The sequence below is a fragment of the Dioscorea cayenensis genome, chromosome 11, assembly GCF_009730915.1.
Source record: "Dioscorea cayenensis subsp. rotundata cultivar TDr96_F1 chromosome 11, TDr96_F1_v2_PseudoChromosome.rev07_lg8_w22 25.fasta, whole genome shotgun sequence".
Classification (NCBI taxonomy): Eukaryota; Viridiplantae; Streptophyta; class Magnoliopsida; order Dioscoreales; family Dioscoreaceae; genus Dioscorea; species Dioscorea cayenensis.
In genome coordinates this window covers 13,188,101-13,207,999 of record NC_052481.1, presented here as the reverse complement: position 1 = coordinate 13,207,999, position 19,899 = coordinate 13,188,101, and the positions used below count along the sequence as shown (strand labels likewise).

The following is a 19,899-nucleotide window of genomic DNA, read 5'->3' as shown; positions in this document are numbered from 1 at the left end:
TCAAAATTTTTCCTGAATTAAATTTTTTTTTTATTTTTTGATATTTTTTATCTATTCTCTCTTTTTTTCGAGATTATTTTTTTTGTCACGGGATATTTTTTTTATAATTGATTTTTTCACTCCTATATATATTTTATTTTTTTCTCTTTTTTTGAATATATATATATATATATATATATATATATTGATTTTTTTTTGTTCAAAGCCTATGTAAACAGGTTTCTTCTGATTTCAAATAAAAGCAAGCCATAGTTAATACTTTGGATATTATCGTAGGAACTATTAATTAAAAATACCAAATGCATGTAGTGATAATTTAAAAAGAAAAAGAAAAGAAGTTCTATTTCATTTTGTGCATTTTATATATAATTCTTAAGCACAGGAAAATATCCTTTTAAAATTATTTCACAAATAGATAAATCCAATTCACTAGTTTGGTTGAGTTCATCAATGATTCATAGACTTTAACTTCATATGCGCCACGTTGCTGGTTTTGTTGTTGAGTTTTGAATATAGTTTATAGTTGATTTATTACCAACTTTGTTATAATGTAAAATTAAGTTTGTTTATTAAATAATAAGGACATTATATCTTCTTTTTGGGGTATGATTGGACTTCATCATTCCTTAACACTTTTGTTGGAAATAATTTGTGATGAAATAAATTGTTTGCAAAAATAAGCAAGATAAAGTTCAAGAGGAAGATGTATATTGATTTTTCCCACTATAGAGGAAGACAAGAAAACACATGCTTATAGCAATTTTGTGACCTTTCACATTTACATATTAGTTTCATATTCATTTACCTAAGCACCATCTCATTAACCAAAACACATTTTCATGAACCAACACAAAAAATTTTAGCTTCCCAATATCACTTGTGTCTTCCAACATCCTTCAATAAACTTAAATGCCTTTGTCTCTTGACAACGCCCCTTGCGTGTGACCCGCAAGTGCACGGGTTTGTCCAAGTAATAAATCCCAGATGAGTGGATATCGTATCCACAAGGAGTAGGGACTAAAAATACCAAGATTGCTATCTAACTAAGCGAAGATAGAATAGTGATTTTGTTGATAAAATGTAATGAAAGTAAGAATAAAAGAAACAAGAAAGAGAGAAGCACAAATAGATGAGAGGTAAGGCAATCGATAGAAGTGGGGTACTCGGATATTGTTATACTTAGGTCAATTGCTTCAAGTGCAAAATCAACTATTATATCTCCTAATTGACGCTTAATGAGTCGTGGAAATCCTTAAACACACGGTCCCAAACCTAAGGTCAACCATGACTAACTCTACACTATGTCCCGGCGGAGAAATCGATTAGTCTCAACACCTCACACTGTGTAGAGTTGCAAGACACTCTAAAGATTCCAAGTGATAAACCCTATTCCAATGTATAGATCTAACCCTTTGGTCCAGGCAAAAGACCCCTAGTCGCAGTTAAGCCCTAGGTGCTAAAGTCACTTCAACACTTCACTCCGTTACCTGTGCAACTAAGCCCAGCGGAGGTCATCTCTTAACCCATTCACTCTACTATGACTGCAAAGAACTCTTGGAACATGGAGGTATGATAAATCACATCGGAGGGAAAAGGTGACGCTCCGCTACCTCTTGACTCACTCTCTCGACCCTCTCCTATCTTGCAATATCTAACCATCATGGTGTGTCACTCACTCACAAAGGTTACCAATGTAGACTCTCAACCTTAGTGTCACTCTAAGTGAGAAATCATTCAACAAGCATTCAAGATTGAAACTCAATTAAAGACATCAATTAAGGAAAACATAATAGAAGATTAATGAAACAAATACATCCTAGGGTTCACAAATCCAAGTACCCACTAGGGGTTTAGCTTTCCATGGAGCTAGTTACAATCAACAATGAAATCAAATGTAAAAACAAGTAATCCATAGACAAACCCCCTCGGTGTTCATGTCGATGGTCTTGTGGAGTAGTCTCGCCTTCTCTAAAGGTCCCCTTGTTCGGCCTAGGACACACCTCGCCCGATTTATGCCGACGAAAGCTCCCTAATAACTTCTTCCAAGTGAAACGCGGTGTTGAATCCGTAGAACCACTACAAAGACTTGATAAAAGCCTTTCCAAACCCTAGCCGACGGCCTCTCAAAAGATGGAGAAAAGTTGGAGAGAAGAGGGGAAGGAGATTCCAAAAATCGGGCTGAATCGCGGCTTAAATAAAGCTAGAATCGGGAATCCACACGCCCTGTAGATTTTTCCCACGGGCTTGTGGAATGTCCACACAGGCGTGGGGAATTTTCACACGCCCGTGTGGATTCTCTGGAAAACTGCTTTTTCAGCCGTCTATGAACATGAACTGCTATAGTATTTTGCTACATTAATTTACTACAGTACCCTTCTACAGTACTCCGCAAAACACTCCCAATTCCACACTTTTCATTGATGTAACATAAATGGGCACACGTTTATGCTGTAGATCGCAACTCTTCTTCAATCAAAGGCCTTATTGATGAAGATCTTGCTATTAATGCACAAGTCAGAATACGCAAATGTGACTGCCTTCGTGCCCCTCTGACTCATTGTAATAGCTTGAATACATGGTATATCGAGGTTGGCACACATTCATGTATCTTAAAACCCTACTTGTGTCTTCGCATTTGTTCCTTCCAAGATTCCACCAAATAGTGCGTTCACGATCTACTTTTGGCTTCTTTTCTTAATACTTAGCTTCACAACCCTACATGCGCAAAAGAACACAAATAAACATGTATTAGAGATTAAACCTGATAAAAGTAATGCTCAACGTAAGGAAAAAATACTTCGCATTCTTAACACACAAGCACTTATCATCTCTCATGCCAAGTAGTTGCTTAAATTTGTTGAAGAGATCAACTCCAAGTGGTTTGGTGAAAATGTTGGTGACTTGATCATGCGTCTTCACATATATTAGCTCCACATCTCTATTCTTCACATGCACTCGAATAGAATGAAACCGAACATTAATATGTTTGCTCCTTTGATGATGCACCAGATTCTTCCCCAAAGAAATAGCTGACTTATTATCGATGCATATTTTTGTAGCTTCACTTTGAACAAATTTAATTTCCTTTAATAAACTTCTTAGCCATATAGTATGACTAACACATGAAGATGCTGCGACATACTCCGCTTCATATGTAGATAATGTCACAATTGGTTACTTCTTAGACATCCATGAAAATGCAAATCTGGAAGTGCTTTTCGGTCATCACAATCTCCACTCCAATAACTATCCGAATAACCAACAAGCTCAAAGTTGTTAGAAGAAGAATAAAATAGGGCACGGAAAAAGATATCTCGAATGTAGCGAAGGATCCTTTTAGCCTCCTTCCAATGACTTGCTTTAGGTTCTGACACGCGTCCGAATATGCGTGTAAACCACAAGTGCATGGGTGTCGAAGTAATAATTACCCTAGTGAGTGGGTAGTCAAATCCACAGGGAACAGGGCTACTAGTACTAACTTCTTCTCTACTTTCTAGCCTAATGATAAATGGAAAGGTGTGGTGATCTAATGTGCGAAGAAATGAATATCGGAGATGAATATGCAAGGGTGAAATGGATGGAGATCTCAATCAGTAAAAGTGGGGTATTCGGGCAATGCTCCCCCTAGGATTCAGGTATTAGGTACTGAATGAGCAAAGTGTTTCTATGAAGAGTAAGTTAAGTCATGAAAATCCAAATATAATCAGATCCGGCCTCCCGATCACCGATACTAGTCCCCTACGAGGTCCCGGTGGAGAAATCGCTCAATCTCAACACCTCATACCACATATGACTGCAAAGCACTCTAGGGATTCCAAGAGGTGTATCCGATTCCTAAAGATTGATCCAACCCTAATTCCCGGCGAAGGATCTTGACCCCCTACAAGGTCCCGGTGGAGAAATCTCTCAATCTCACGCTTCACACAAAATATGGTTGTATAGAGCTTAGGGAACGGAGATAGAATACACTAATCGGAGGAGAAAGGGGATGCTCACTATCTCATGACTCGCCCTCTCAACCCTCTTAAATCTTGAGATTGTAACCCTAATGGAGACCTCTCTCACCAATGTAACAAATCATGCAAACCAAATAACCAAAAGATCAATAAGGCAAGCAAGCATTAGACAATCAAGATTAAAACTTAATCAAACTCGGATTAAATAGAAACACTAAGCAAATCCACAAAAGATGAGAATCCTAGGGTTCACAAGCCCAAATACCCTCTAGGGTTTTAGCTCTCCATGGAGCAACATACAAAACACACCATCAATGAATGAAAGTACATTAAAACCATAGAAATAAACCCCCTTATATATAGACTGATGGCCTTGATGGAGAGCTTCGACGTCTTGAAGGACCCACTCCGAAGCTAGGTTCACCGGTGGCTTCCTTGATGCTATGACGGAGGAGGAATCGATCAAAGTTGGTGACGAAGCGCCTCCAAAGCCGCAAAGACCTCCTCTCCAAACCTTAGCCATCTCACCCCTCAAGAGCCGCACAAAAGATGAGAAAAAATAGCGCAAAATGGCTATTTATAGGCCTTAGATCGTGTTTGTCACGTGCCCTCATGCGCCCGTGTCGATTTTCCACGCGCCGGCGTGGGTTGAAGGAATTTCCACGCGGCCGCGTGAACAGTAATTTTGAACAGTACTTTTCTCCATAATCGCGGTCCAAACACTCTTCTCTTGAGGCCACATGTCCGGGCACACGTCCATGTGGTAGGCTATAAAACTTTTCTTCATCGACGTATCTTTGAGAGGTCTTACAATCTTCACAAAGAGAAAGAACATGAAGATGTGGCTGCCTTTGTGCCCTTCCAACTAGTGAATTGACTTGAATCTTCTTGGAAGTTGGCACACATCTCCACGTTTATGAACTCCTCTCGTGTCTTGGTCCTTGAATTGAACAAGAACTCCCAACATTATGTCTTTATAACCCATCTTTGCTTCCTTTTTACTCTTCAAGGCATTCACAACCTATATGCATAAAAGAACACCAAATACACAATATGAGACATAAACCATGGTAAAAATGATGCTCAATGCATGTAAAACATATATCAAAATATGTCTACTCAAGCACTTATCAGGTTCCTCCATGAACCTACTCAAAAGTCCAATGCCATAGAGTATGTCCAACCTAGTACATGTCAAATATCTCAAGCATCCTTCTTAGCTTTTATAAAGCATAGGATCAATCATATTCCCTTCATCATTCTTGGATAACTTGGCTCCACAATCCACTGGGGTACTAATTGGGTTGTATTCCTTCATCTTGAACCTTTTTAGGATCTCCTCAGTGACACACCCCTTGCATGTGTCTGCAAGTGCATGGGTCATTCAAGTAATAAAGTGTACCTAACAGATCGGGTAATCAAATCCACAGGGAACAACCTACTAGTAATAACTACTTCTCCGCTATCTAACCTAATGAATAAGATGATGTGATGATCTAGTATGCGAAGAAATGAATACCAAAGATGAATATGCAAGGATAAAATAGAGGGAGATCTAAATTAGTAAAAGTGGGGTATTTGGGCAATGCTCCCCTTAGGATTCAGGTAGTAGGTACCTAATGTGCAAAGTGTTTCTAGAATAAGTAGGTTAAATTATAGAAATCCAAAGATAATCAGATCCTGCCTCTAGATTATCAATAATGGTACCCCACAAGGTCCTGATGGAGAAATCTCTCAGCCTTAACACCTCACACCACATATAACCGCATAGCACTCTAGGGATTCCAAAGGGTGTATCCGATTTCTAAGAATAAACTTAACCCTACTTCTAGGTGAAAGGTCCCTAACCCCTTAGGGGGTCCTGGTGGAGAAATCTCTCAATCTCAACACCTCACACCACATATGGTTGGTTAGCACTTAGGGAATACGGAGATAGAATACATAAATCGGAGGAGAAAGATGACGCTTCACTATTTCATGACTCACCTTCTCAAGACTCTCCCTGTCAACCCTATTCAATGTTGAGGATCTAACCCTAATAGAGACATCTCTCTTACGAAGGTGAACAAATAATGCAAACCAAACAACCATAAGATTAATAAGGCAAGTAAGCATTAGGCAAACAAGATTGAAACTCAACCAAACTCGTATTAAAAAGAAACTTGACATGTATCCGAATTGCATGTATGAACTGCAAGTGCACACATGTCAAAATAATAAAATACCTGGTGAGTTGGGTAGTTGAATCCACAGGGAATAGGGTTACTAGTACTAACTGCTTCTCTGCTATCTAGCCTAATGATAAATGGGAAGGTGTGGTGATTTAATGCGCGAAGAAATGAATACCAGAGACGAATATGCAAGGGTAAAATGGAGAAAAATCTCAATTAATAAAGATGAGGTACCCAAGCAATGCTCCCCCTAGGATCTAACATGATGTTCAAGACTTGCTAAATACTTCTAAACCAAGTCTAATGAGTCAAGGTAATCCAAGAATAACTGGTCCTTGTCTCCAAGCAACCGGCACTAGTCCCCTACAAGATCCTGGTGGAGAAATCGCTCAATCTCAGCACCTCACACCCGATATGACCATAATAAGCTCTAGGGATACCTAAGAGTGAAACCAATTCCTAAAGATAGATCAAACCCTATTTCCCGGTGAAGGATCCCTAACCCCCTACAAGGTCCCGGCAGAGAAATCTCTCAATCTCACGACTCACACTAAATATAGTTGCATAGAGTCTAGGGAATACGGAGATAGGAAACACTCATCTGAGGGGAAAGGGGACATTCCACTATCTCATGACTCACCCTCTCAACCCTCTTTAACCTTGGAGTTCTAACTCTAATGGAAACCTCTCACATCAAAGTAACAAATCATGCATAGAGAATCAACCACAAGGATCAATAAAACATACAAGCAATGGGAACATAAGATTAAAACTCAAATCAACTCGGATTAATTAGAACCATAAAGCAAATCAATACAAATGACAAGATCCTAGGGTTCACATGCCCAAATACATACTAGGGTTTAGCCCTCCATGGAGCAAGTTACAAAACAAAGATAAATATAATGAATAACAATGTAAACCATAGAGAAAAACCCCCTTGAATTCATTATGATCGGCCTTGATGGGTAGTTCAACATTTTGAAGGATTCCTCTCCGAAGCTAGGTCATCGGTGGCTTCCTAAGTGCTATGATGGCGAAGGAAACTATCAATGTTGGTGAAGAACACCCTCCAAATTAGCAAAGACCTCCTCTCCAAACCCTAACTGTCTCACCCCTTAAGAGTTGCACAAAAGATGTCAAAAAATAGGGCAAGAGGCCTATTTATAAGCACAAACCGTGTCTGTCATATGCCTTCACGTGCCCGTGTGGATTTTCATGCGCCCGTGTGGCCTGGAGGAATTTCCATGTGGTCGCGTGGAATTTCTACGCGGGCATGTAAATAGTAATTTTGCTACAGCAAATGCTGCATCGGTTTGCTACATTACTTAGCTACAGTATTTTTCACAAAACGCAGTCCAAACACTCTTCTCTTGAGGCCACATGGCCGGGCACACATCCATGTGGTAGGCTATAAGACTTTTCTTCATCGACGCATCCTTCAAATGTCTTGCAATCTTCACAAAGAAAAGGAACATGAAGATGTGACTGCCTTTGTGCCCTTCCAACTAGTAAATTGGCTTGAATCTCCTTGGAAGTTGGCATATATCTCCATGTTCATGAACTCCTCTCGTGTCTTGGTCTTTGAATTGAATAAGAACTCCCAACATTGTGTCTTTAGAGCCTATCTTTGCTTCCTTTTGATTCTTTAAGGCATTTACAACCTAATTGCATAAAAGAACACCAAATACACAATATGAGACATAAACCATGGTAAAAATGATGCTCAATTCATGTAAAATATATTTAAAAATATGTCTATTCAAGCACTTATAAAAACACAAAGCAAATCCACACACGATTAGAATACTAGGGTTTAGAAGCCCAAATACCCTCTTGGGTTTTAGGTCTCCATAGAGAAATATACAAAACAAACCATGAATGAAAGTATATAAAAGCCATAGAAATATACCCCTATATTTGAACTAATGACCTTGATGGAGAGTTTTAACGTCTTGATGGAATCCACTCTGAAGCTAGAGTCGCCAATGGCGTCCTTGATGCTTGGAAGATGAATCAATCATAGTTGGTGAAGAAAGATCTCCTAAGCCAGAAAGACCTCCTCTCCAAACCCTACCTACCTCACATGTCAAGAGCCCCACAAAAGATATCCAAAGAATAGGGTAAATCGGCTATTTATAACCTAAAATTGGGCTATTACTTGCCTCTACGTGACCATATGGGCTGCAGAATTACCTACGCCACCGAGTGAAAATCTCACCCGGGTGCATGAACATCGTTTTGCTACAGTAATGCTACAACAGTTTGCTTCAATGTTTTGCTGTAATACTTTGCATGAACAAGGCTCCAAAACTCTTCTTCTCTTGAGGCCACATGGATGGACACACGTCCACGTGGTAGGTTATGAGGCTTCTTGTCTAATTATCATTGGGAAGGCTCTTGAAGTCTTCACACAAGCCAGGACATAGGAATGTGGCTCTCTTTATGCCCTTCCAACTCACAATCTAACTTGAATTCTCTTGGAAGTTGGCACACACCCTCATGTGTATGAATTGTGCTTGTGTCTTGATTCTTATGTTGCACAAAAGACTGCCAAAATGTGTCTCATGACCTATCTTTTCTTCCTTTTCTTCTCTCAAGGCTTTCACAACCCTATTTGCACAAAGGAACACCAAATATAATTTATGAGACATAAAACATGATATAAATGATGTTCAATGCGTGTTAAACATATAAAGAAATATGTTTGCTCAAGAACCTATAACTTAGCATAGTGTTCTTTAGTGATAAAAATTCCATCATATTGTTGTTTTATCTCCAACATGAGGAAATAGGACATAAGTCCCATGTCCATCATCTCGAATTCTTTTTCCATTGCCTTCTTGAATCTTTCCATAATTTGAGGTGAATTTCTTGTATAAATAAGATCATCCACATACAAAGCAACAAATAAATGGTTGACACCTTCTTCTTTTGTATAGAGAGCATGTTCATTTGGGTATTGGACAAAACCATTAGTTTTAAAATAAGCATTGATTCTTGAGTTCCAAGCTCATGGAGCTTTCTTCAGTCTATAGAGTGCCTTCCTTAGCTTCAAAATTTTATCTTCTTGCCCTTTTTTGATATATCCCATTGGGTGTTCAACATAGACTTCTTCCTCTAGGTAGCCATTGAGAAAAGCTAACTTCACATCAAGTTGGAACACTTGCCACTTATTTTAGGAAGCAAAAGAAAGAATCATCAGTATAGTCTCCATCTAATCTACGGGGGCAAAAACTTCATCATAGTCAATCCTGGCTTGTTGCTTATAGCCCTTTTCTACAAGCCTTGCTTTTTACTTCTCGATATCTCCTTGTGTATTCATTTTTACTTTGTAAACCCACTTTACACTAATGGGTTTATGGCCTTCTGGTAGAGTAGTAATCTCCCAAGTCTTGTTCTTCTCAATTGATTTCATCTCATTTTCCATGGCTTTCCTCCATTTATCATCTTTAATGCTTCCTCAAAAGATATAACTTCCTCATTAGCATAAAGATAAATGAGATTAAGGGGGCATAATACCTCATAGAGTTCTTGAATGTGTCTTGTTCTTTTATGGTCTAGGACAATCCTCATCATTTGAACTTGTTGAAGTAGGAGAAGATGGTGGTGTTGGCTCTCTATCTGGCTCCTTAACTTGTTCTTCTTCTTGAATTATCACTGCATTAGTACTCCAATTCCAAACGCAATCTTCTTGAAATTTCACATCTCAGCTTATGATAATCTTCTTTTACTTTGGCTCATATAGCTTATAGGACTTTGATATTACATCATTTTTAATGAAAATACATGGAATGCTCTTGTCATCTAGCTTCACCCTCCTTTGATCTTGAACATGTGCAGAAGTAATACACCCGAAAACCCTCAAGTGGGATACATCTGACTTGACTCCACTCCATTCCTCTTGTGGTGTGAGTCCTTCCAAGTTCTTTGTAGGGCATCTATTGAGTATATATGCAGCATAATTCATAGCTTCAACCCAAAATTCTTTAGGCATGTTTTTTATTTTCATCATGCTCCAAATCATGTCAAGTATGGTTTGGTTCTTCCTCTTGGTGACTCCATTAAGCTGGGAGGAATAAGGTGCTATGAAAGGCCTCCAAATACCATGTGTTTTGCATAAATTTTCAAATTCTTTAGATGTAAATTCTCCTCCATGATCTGATCAGAGTGCCTTAATAATGTAGCCAGTTTGGTTCTCCACCAATGCTTTAAACTCCTTGAATGCTTGGAATGCCTCAAATTTTTCTTTCAAGAAATACACCCATGTTTTCCTATAAAAATCATCAATAAATGTAAGAGAAAAATGACACCTCCAAATGAGGTCGGAGTGATTGGACCACATATATCCGAGTGAATAAGTTGACGTGGCCTCCTTGCTTGATTAAATGACTTCTTTGGAAAGCTCTTCCTCAGGTGTTTGACTAGAACACACCCCTTACATAATTCATTTGGTGCATAAAAATATGGTAACCCCTCACCAGTTTCTTGCTTGATAGAGTTTTTAGTGCACCCAAATTAACATGCCCTAAATGCAAATGCCATAGCCATGTGCTATCCTTTAAGCAAGCATTCAAACATCTTTCAACAACATGATTAATGCTAAGACCAAACATGTGGTTACTAGACATGTGAACATGAGCAATCAACTTATTTTCCTTTCTCAAATGCATATGTCCATCCTTCATTTGTACTTCGTAACCTTTCTCCAAAAGTTGGGCAAGAAAAAGAATGTTTATCTTCATTTTGGATACATAATAGATATTAGAAATATATTGATGGTTTCCATCCTTAAGTTTGATAAGTATTTTACCAACACCTTCTACTTGCGCCTTGGAAGCATCTCCAAATGAGACATCGCCATTCACTTTCTATCTAGCTCTATGAATAGTTCCTGTGCCCATACATATGATTGCTTGCGCCGGAGTCTAAGTACCACAAATTTTTGTTTGTGTCATCACCTCCATTCTTTGCTAGTAAAAGCACATTATCACTGTCATCTTCTTTAGCATAGTTAACCCTTCCTTGTAGTTAACCCTTCCTTACACTTGGTTAGCTTGATTATGCCAACATTTAGATGAATAATGCCCAAGCTTGTTACAATGACAACATTTAACATTGCTTTTATCATACCTCCTGCCTCTACCTCGTTATCCTCTTCCCCCATTCCATTGAGTGTTAAAATCATTGTTGTAGTCACCACGCCCTAGGTCACATCTAAAACCTCCACTGCGGCCTTTACCATAGCCACATGCACGGGCACCTCCATGACCACCTTGACTTATTTCAACTTCAGGTTCTTCTTTCTTATTATTGATAGACAACTTGGTTTGTAGGGCTTGCGCTAATGGCTCCTTGTGCCTTCTTAGCATTCTAGGTTCATGAACCTTTAGTGATCTTTGTAGCTTCTGCACCTTCATATTCTTTACATCTTTTGCTTCTTCAATTGAAGCCACAACAGAGTCAAATCTTGTATCCAAAGATCATAGCACCTTTTGCACTACTAGACTGTCTTCAATATTATCACCATTTCTCTTCAAGTTATTTACAATGGCTTGTACCCTTGCAAAATAATCTGATATAGATTCGATTAGCTTCATCTCTAGTTCTTCAAACTCACTTCTCAAGGATTGGAGGTGAATTCTCTTTTCTTTGTCATCTCCTTTGTATATTTCTTCAAGGATACCCCATGCTTCTTTAGATGTTGTGGTTTCCGACAACTTCTTAAAAGTAGGTGTATCTAAGGATTGATAGATGAAGAAGAGAGCCTTCTTATCTTTCTTCTTTAGATCCACCAACGCTATTCCTTGAACCCTTATAAGGTTCTCCTCATCTTGAGACTCCTCAAAGCCTTTAACAGCTTCCCATGCATCTTGGAAATCAAGCATCATCTTCATTTGTAAACTCCAATGGGCATATATCATATTGGTGAGGTGAGGAACAACGATCACATTGGTAGCCATCTCCAGTGATCACCTTTGACTCTGATACCACTTTATTAGGAATAATTTGTGATGAAATAAATTGGTGGGCAAAAATAAGCAAGATAAATTTTAAGTGGAAGATGTATATTGATTTTCCCCACTATAAAGGAAGACAACAAAACACATTCTTATAGCAATTTTGTGACCTTTCACATTTACATATTAATTTCATATTTGTTTCCCTAAGCACCATCTCATTAACCAAAACACATTTTCATGAACCAACACAAAAACTTTTAGCTTCCCAATATCATGCATGCATGTATCCAATTAAGTTTACTTCTTCCAACAGAAGGTAAAATTTGGATAGGTTACCATACTATAGCTGTTTTTTACTTTGGGTATTGAATTTCAATGTGAATTATTTTAGGTATCCAACAATGATTTGGTATCACTGGAAGGCTATTGAGGGGATTCCAATGAGTAAACGATGATGTGGATGTCCGAATCACCACTGGTGGCTTGTTGAACACGACATATGTGCAACTGGTTGTGACACATCACTCAAGTGAGCGAGCTTGCCACGTTAGTTGGTACATTGAATGCCACATCATCCCTACTTTATTTTCTTCACCCGAGAGGGAGAGAGAGAGAGAGAGAGAGAGAGAGAGAGAGAGAGAGAGAGAGAGATGACCTCCTTCATCCAATCCACAGTTAATAGTGCTATCTTTAGCTATGAGCTAGAGACCTTGGTGCGACATGGCAAGCAACTGGTAGATTAGGACATGAGAGAATGGATAACTAAGCTTTGGTAAATTGCATTTTTTTAGGGGTTTCCTTGTATAAAATTTAGATTTTCTCTAATAGTGTTTCATTTAAGTGTTTTGAATTTGACATTGAAACCTGGACTTGTTGGAAATTAGGGTTGCCCTTGGGGTTTCTGTAAGTGAGGTATATTTGATTTATTTTTAGGAGAAATTAATGTTGTAGCCTGGTTTCTTTATGTGATTTTTTAATAATTTTTTAGGGTCATTTGGGTTATAAGAGGGGTTTCTATAAGTTAGTCTTTCTTAGGAGAAATTAATGTTACAACCAAATTTCCATAGTAAGTTGATCCTTTTGTACTTTCATAACAAATTTTTAGTCTAGTTTCTATGCATTATGCCACTCCACTCATTCAAGTAAATTTTAAGGTTCCTAAGCATTGACATCATAGGGTGGTTTAATAAATATGTTTTTTTTTCTTAATTCCCTCTTGAACGCTATGGAGAATTTGTTAGTTTATGTTTATCACATTGGTTCTTGGATTTTAATGAAAGCATGTTACTTTTAATAGGAATTAATTTGAATTGCATGCTTTTATCTTCTGAATTAAATGTTGTAGAGAATTTTTTAGTTTATGTTCATCATATTGGTTCTCTCCTTTTAATGAAAGCATGCTTGTTTTATGAAGAATTAATTTGAATTACGTGTTTTTTTTTAAATTCATGTTGTAGGGAATTTATTAGTTTTATTCTTTCTTTATGTTTACTGTGTTACCGTGTTTTGATTCCACATTTTTAATCTCATCATCTTTCAATGCAAAATTGGGTTTACTGCCTACTAGATTTGTTGAAGAGAGAAATTTTTTTTTAAATAACATGTTTTTCAATGTGTAATTATTTTTTACTATGTTTCAGTACATGATATTCATCTTGTCTTGCACTGCAATACCATGCATCTTGTCCTGTTCAAATGGTTGATGTAATCTCAGGTTTCATTGTTCAATAGTAGGATTGTGTAATAATTTATGAACTCGGTATTAGGTGTGTATAATTGTTTAATATTAGATCTGTGACATTTGTATTTCAACACTAGAGTGGAGACAAGAAGAGAAGCACACAAAGAAACCCCATGCACATGCAAGAACTCTTGTACTAAGGCTTCAACCCAAGGAAAAAGATTTTGGAGTTAGTAGAAAAAAGGGATCTATAGTTATAAAAAATAAAGGCCTGGATTCTAGCAGGTGTAGGAGATTGTAGGAGTTCTTAATTAAAGTTGGCATTCTTTTTTGGGCATGGCTTACATGAAGTGAGATGGGTGTAGTTGATTGATAAGTGTTGATAATCTCTCAAATCGAGCCTGATACTCGGGATTCGAGAACTCCATGTGTACTCGCTCAGGTGGGGTCTCTCTGGGATGCTTAACTGCATGCTTCTTCGAATGAGGTGCCATATCCGCAAGAATTGACAAGAAAATGATCAATCGAAGCGCCAGAAACAATACTGTAGAATCCCACACGGACATGTGAAAATTACCCATGCCCGTGTGGATCTGCGGGGCGTGAAATCCACACGGTTCCACGTCATTGCTCCAAGATTACAACTTAAAACCATGGTTAAACGCTTTCTAAGCATGCATAAACTATTATAAAGTGGAAATTGCATGCAACTCAAGACTTTTGATCTATTAAAAACAAGAATTGGCGAAGAATAGAGAGTAAAAAGGTTTATCGATGAAATAGGTATGAAAAGTTCGGATTCGGCATGGAAATTGACTGGAAAACACTCTAAAACAGCGATATGTGGGCTAGGAGATTGATTAATAGTCGATCTTTGAGTGATTGGAAGTGAAGAAGAAGAGAATTCAAGAAGATTTTAAAGAAAAACTCGCGTCTCTTGGATTCTGCGCATCCACACGGGCGTGCAGAAATTACTCACGCCCGTATGCCCGACCCGAAGGGGCAGCCGCACGCCCCTGTGCCTTCTCTATCCAAGAGAGAAAAATCGCTAAGTGTTCTACACGCCTGTGTAGAAATTCCGCACGGGCATGGACATTCACCGACCCAACTCACAGGGGCAAGCGCACGCCCCTGTGCCTTCTCAGGATGGAGAGAGCTCTTCTGCAAAGTTTCGCACGGGCGTGCGGAAATTACCCACGCCCATACATTTTTCACAAGTTCACCCATAGGAGCGAGTCCACGCCCCTATGTGCTCTCGGGATAGGTTGCCAAGTCTCAGTAGGAAAATGCACGCCCATGTGGAAATTACCCACGGGCGTGAGGAAATCACAAGGTCACTCACAAGGGCAAGTCCATGCCCTTGTGCTATCTCTGGATGAGCTATGAACAAAAATGTACTCCCGTGAGTAAATTCCACATGGGCGTGTGTTTTCTCTGGGCACTTAGAAAATTTTGTAGGCTCTGTAGAAAATTTCTGAACACAGATATACACTCAGATCCTGCCTAATAATGTAATTTTTAACCATAGAAAACACGAAAAATACGCTCAAACGACCAAGATCCTTCATCACACATGATTAGGCACATGATAACACCATAATGTCCATCAGAAAATCACAGCAAAAACATCTAAGAATTAAGACACCAACAGTTAAAGCCTTATTCATACAAATACTAACTAAAAACTAGAAAAACATTAAAAACTTGGGTTGCCTCCCAAGAAGCGCTTGTTTTATTTCACTAAGGTTGACGTACCTTGTCTTACCTCACGGGGGTTCATAGATGAAGGTTGCCCTCTTACCCAAAGCTTGAAAGCATGATAAACAAAGTCTCTTGAAGGTAGAGGGCGAGTTATCGGGCTTGGGACCACCTAGCAATGGTGCATCCAATTTGGTTGGTTCACGCACATCTCCAACAGCCTTGGAGCATTTCCGGTGGCGTCTCCTCACCCTTTTTATCTTCCTGAGCACCTTCTTCAGGAACCCCGGAGTAGATGGTACTTTTTTAGTCAAACTAAGCATTATAACTTCTTTATTTTCCACCTCTTGGTCGAACAAACCCTTGTACATGTTCAGATTGCACATTTCCTGCATGTATTCATCAACAATCTCATCAATAGTGTCTAGAAAATACAAAGCATCATTGAAATCAAGAGAATACAGCATGGCTTCAGCAAGGCGGTATGTGAGCTTGTTATCTCCAACTCTCAATTTTAGCTCTCCGCTGTCTATGTCAATCAATGCCCTAAAAGTCCACAGGAACGGTCTCCCAAGTATCAAAGGTACATCCGCATCCTCATTGACGTCTAGCACCACAAAATCTACAGGAAAAATGTACTTGTCCACCATGACAAGCACATCTTCGATGATACCCCTCGGATGTCTCACCGTTTGATCTGCCAATTGCAAAGTCATCAGAGTGGGTCTAGGCTCGTCCAAGCCTAGCTTCTAAAAGAAGGTGTATGGCATGATGTTGATACTGACCCATGAGTCTGGCAATGTTATTTCTTCACCCAAATTGGCAATATTACATGGAATGATGAAGCTTCCCCGGTTTTTCATCTTGTTCGGCATGTTCTTTTGCAACACCACCGAGCAAGACGCATCTAAGATCACTGAAGCACTCTCCTCCAACTTCCTCTTGTTAGTCAACAAGTCCTTCAATAATTTTGCATACTTAGGCATTTGGGCCAATGTCTCAACAAAAGGAATATTGATGTGAAGTTGCTTGAACAAACTCAGGAACTTCTTGCACTGTTCATTCCCTTGGTCATTCTTCAATCTAGAGGGATAAGGGATTCTTGGCTTGAAAGGTGGGGGTGCCACCTCTTTCTCTTTTCTTTCTTCCTCCTCAACCTATATAACCTCGGGTGTGTGTTCATTGGGCCTCTCACTTGGAAGCCTACCTTCAACATCACGACCACTTCTCAAATTGATCGCCTTCACATGCTCTCTAGAATTGGTCTCTGTATTACTCGGAAAGCTTCCTTGTGGCCTTTACGATAGAGACTTCACAATCTGCCCACTTGATTTTCAAGATTGTGCATAGAGGCCGTGTGGTTGTGACAAGGTCCCCTTGCTTATATCCCGCAAGTGCACGGGCTTCCCGAAGTAATAATCCCGGGTGAGCGGGGTCGAATCCACAGGGAGTAGGGAGTGAAAATACTTAATTTGATTCTTAGCTATGTGGAATATCAATAGTGATAAGTGTGAAATTGATTCAATTCTCAACAATAAAAACAACAAGTGAAAGAGCAAAAGTAAAAGAGGGTAAGGCAATCGATAAAGAATGGTGTACTCGGATAATGCTTCACCTAGGATGATCGCTTCAAGTGCAAGAACTCTCTATTATGCTTCCTAATCAATGCAATGGTGAGTCGTGGAAATCCTTACATACATAGTCCCAAATCTAAGGTCAACTATGCCTAACTCTATACATGTCCCGGAGGAGAAATCGAACAATCTCAACACCTCGCACTCGCATAGAGTTGCAATGAGCTCTAGGGATTCCAAGTGATAAATCTCTTCCTAAATATAGACCTACCCCTTTGGTCCAGATGGATGGTCCCTAGCCACAATTAAGCCCTAGATACTAAGATCCTCTCAACGCTTCACTCCATTGCACGCGCAACTAGGCCCCAGCGGAGGTTCATCCCTTAGACCATTCACTCCATTATGGCCGCAAAGAACTCGAGGAACGGAGGTAGAATCTATCACGTCGGAGGGGAAAGGGGACGCTCCTGTACCTCTCGACTCACCCTCTCAACCCTCTCCAACCTAGCTTTGTCTAACGCTAGTGGTGTGTCACTCACTCACAAGGTTACCAACAAGAACTCTCAACCCTAGTGTCACTCTAGGGAAAATGTTCATACAATCAAGCATTCAAGGTTGGAACTCACAATAAACATCAATTTATTGAAAGCATAATAAAGAAGTTCAATGAAACGAATACATTCTAGGGTTCGCAATCATCCAAGTACCCACTAGGGGTTTAGCTCTCCATGGAGCTTAATACAATCAAAGAAATCGAATGTAAAAGCAATGAATCCATAAAGAAACCCCCTCGATGGTCGTGTCGATGGTCTTGTGGAGAGTCCTCTACTCGTCGTCCAAAGATTCCTTCGTTTGGTATAGGATACGCCTCGATCGAAGCACCACTACCAACCTTCTTCCTAATGGAATCACGATGTCGGAGCCGTAGAACTTCTCCAAAACCTTGGCCAATACCCCTCAAAACCCTAGCCGAAGTCCTCTCACAAGTTGGGGAAAAGATGGAGAAAAAATACCAAAATCGGGGCTGAATCGGTTTTAAATAGGGCTGGAATCGGGCAACTCCACGGGCGTGGACGATACACGCGCCCGTGCGGAATTTCGACACGGGCGTGGATAATTTCTACACACCCGTGTGGATTCTCTGTTTCTCTGATTTCTCGGCCGGTTGTGAACAGTGTTGCTACAGTAATTGCTGCAGTGTTCTGCTACAGTCTTCGGCCTGATTAACTTCCCAATTCCATACTTTCATCGGGGTAACGCAAACGGGCACACGTTCACGTCGTGAATCACTTGCTTCTTCAATGATATATATGTTGGTGGGGTTCTTGTTCTTGTATGCATAAGACGGAATGCTCGAGTGTGCCTGCCTTTGTGCCCCTCCAAATGGATGTACTCACTCGAATGCGAGGAGGTTGGCACACACTCTAGCATCTCACACCTGTCCTATGTCTTCGCTTTTGAACCTTAGCAAGATCTCCTCCAAAATAGGTGCATTATGATCCACATTGGCCCATTTCCTTCATACTCGGCCTCACAACCCTACATGCATAAAAGTAACATAAAAACACACATATTAATGTAAAAAACTGAGAAAAGTAATGTTCAACATAAGGAATGAACGCTTTGCATTCATATCGCACAAGCACTTATCAGGTTGCGAAGTGTAGGCTCGACTGATTGAAACCTTGTATCTAATAATTGCACAAATCTAGTCAAGGCCTTCTCCAAATCGGTCATTTGGGTCTCCAAACCTGAAACTCGGTTTTCTATGCTTGGGGCTTGTTGTTGTTGGAAACCCGGTGGCCCATGGCCTTTTGTGGACCTTGGTTGCTCCACGAAAAATTGGGATGATTATTCCAACCCGGATTTTAGGTGTTACTATATGGATTCCCTTGGTTCCTCATTGCATTACCCACAAAATCGACATTCTCAACCGAAGAAGAATCGCAAATAGAGATCGAGCAATTGGAGGGGGCATGTCCTCCACTACACCCGGTGCAAGTAGTCACGGTAGCCATTCTATTTGAAGTTAGAAGATCTAACTTCTTACTCAATGATTCCACTTGAGCCGCCAATGACGTTACTGCATCTATCTCATGGAGGCCGGCCATCTTTTTCTTCTTCCTAGCATTCCATTGGTAGTTATTTAACCCCATTTCTTCAGTTAGTTGACAGGCCTCACTGGGGGTCTTGCTCCCTAAGGTACGTCCTGTTGTCGCATCCAAGAGTTGCCTTGTACTTGGATTCAACCCGTTGTAAAAGGTTTGAACAATCATCCACACCGGCAATTAGTGTTGCGGGTACTATCTCAGGAGCAACTTGAACCTTTCCCATGTCTCAAATAGAGACTCCCATTCGACTGTATAAAGGATGAGATCTCATTCCTAAGCTTTGCAAATTTTCTGGGAGGAAAATAACCTGCCAAAAAAGCTTCTACCATCTCCTCCCATATGATAATCGATGCTCTAGGTAATGATCGTAGCCATTGCTTTGCTCTCCCCTTTAAGAAAAATGGGAAGGCTCTCAACTTGATGGCATCATCCGTCACCCCGTTTATCTTAAGCATATCACACATCTCAAGAAAGTTCTATATATCACTATTTGGATCCTCATCGGCCAAACCATTAAACTGTGTTGATTGCTACAACATGTGGATGAATGTCGGGTTTAGGTCGAAGTTCTGAGCTGTAACCGGGGGACCCACATTACTCGATTGTGTCCCCAATACTGAAGGTCGGGCATAATCGGATAATGTCCGCTGTTGCTCATTCTGTTCTGCCATTCTTTCAGATTCTTCTACTTCCAAATCAGCTAGATTAGATGATTCTTGCACAGGTTCTTTCCCCTTTCTTCTAA

General features: G+C 39.8%; 1 non-coding gene across 1 annotated transcript; it reads left to right on the top strand.

Moving 5' to 3' along the window:
* The first annotated feature begins 19,329 nt into the window (after window positions 1-19,329).
* Window positions 19,330-19,434, top strand: LOC120272792. Its single transcript, XR_005540328.1, has one exon. It is a non-coding gene; the product is annotated as a small nucleolar RNA R71 (small nucleolar RNA).
* Window positions 19,435-19,899: the final 465 nt, after the last annotated feature.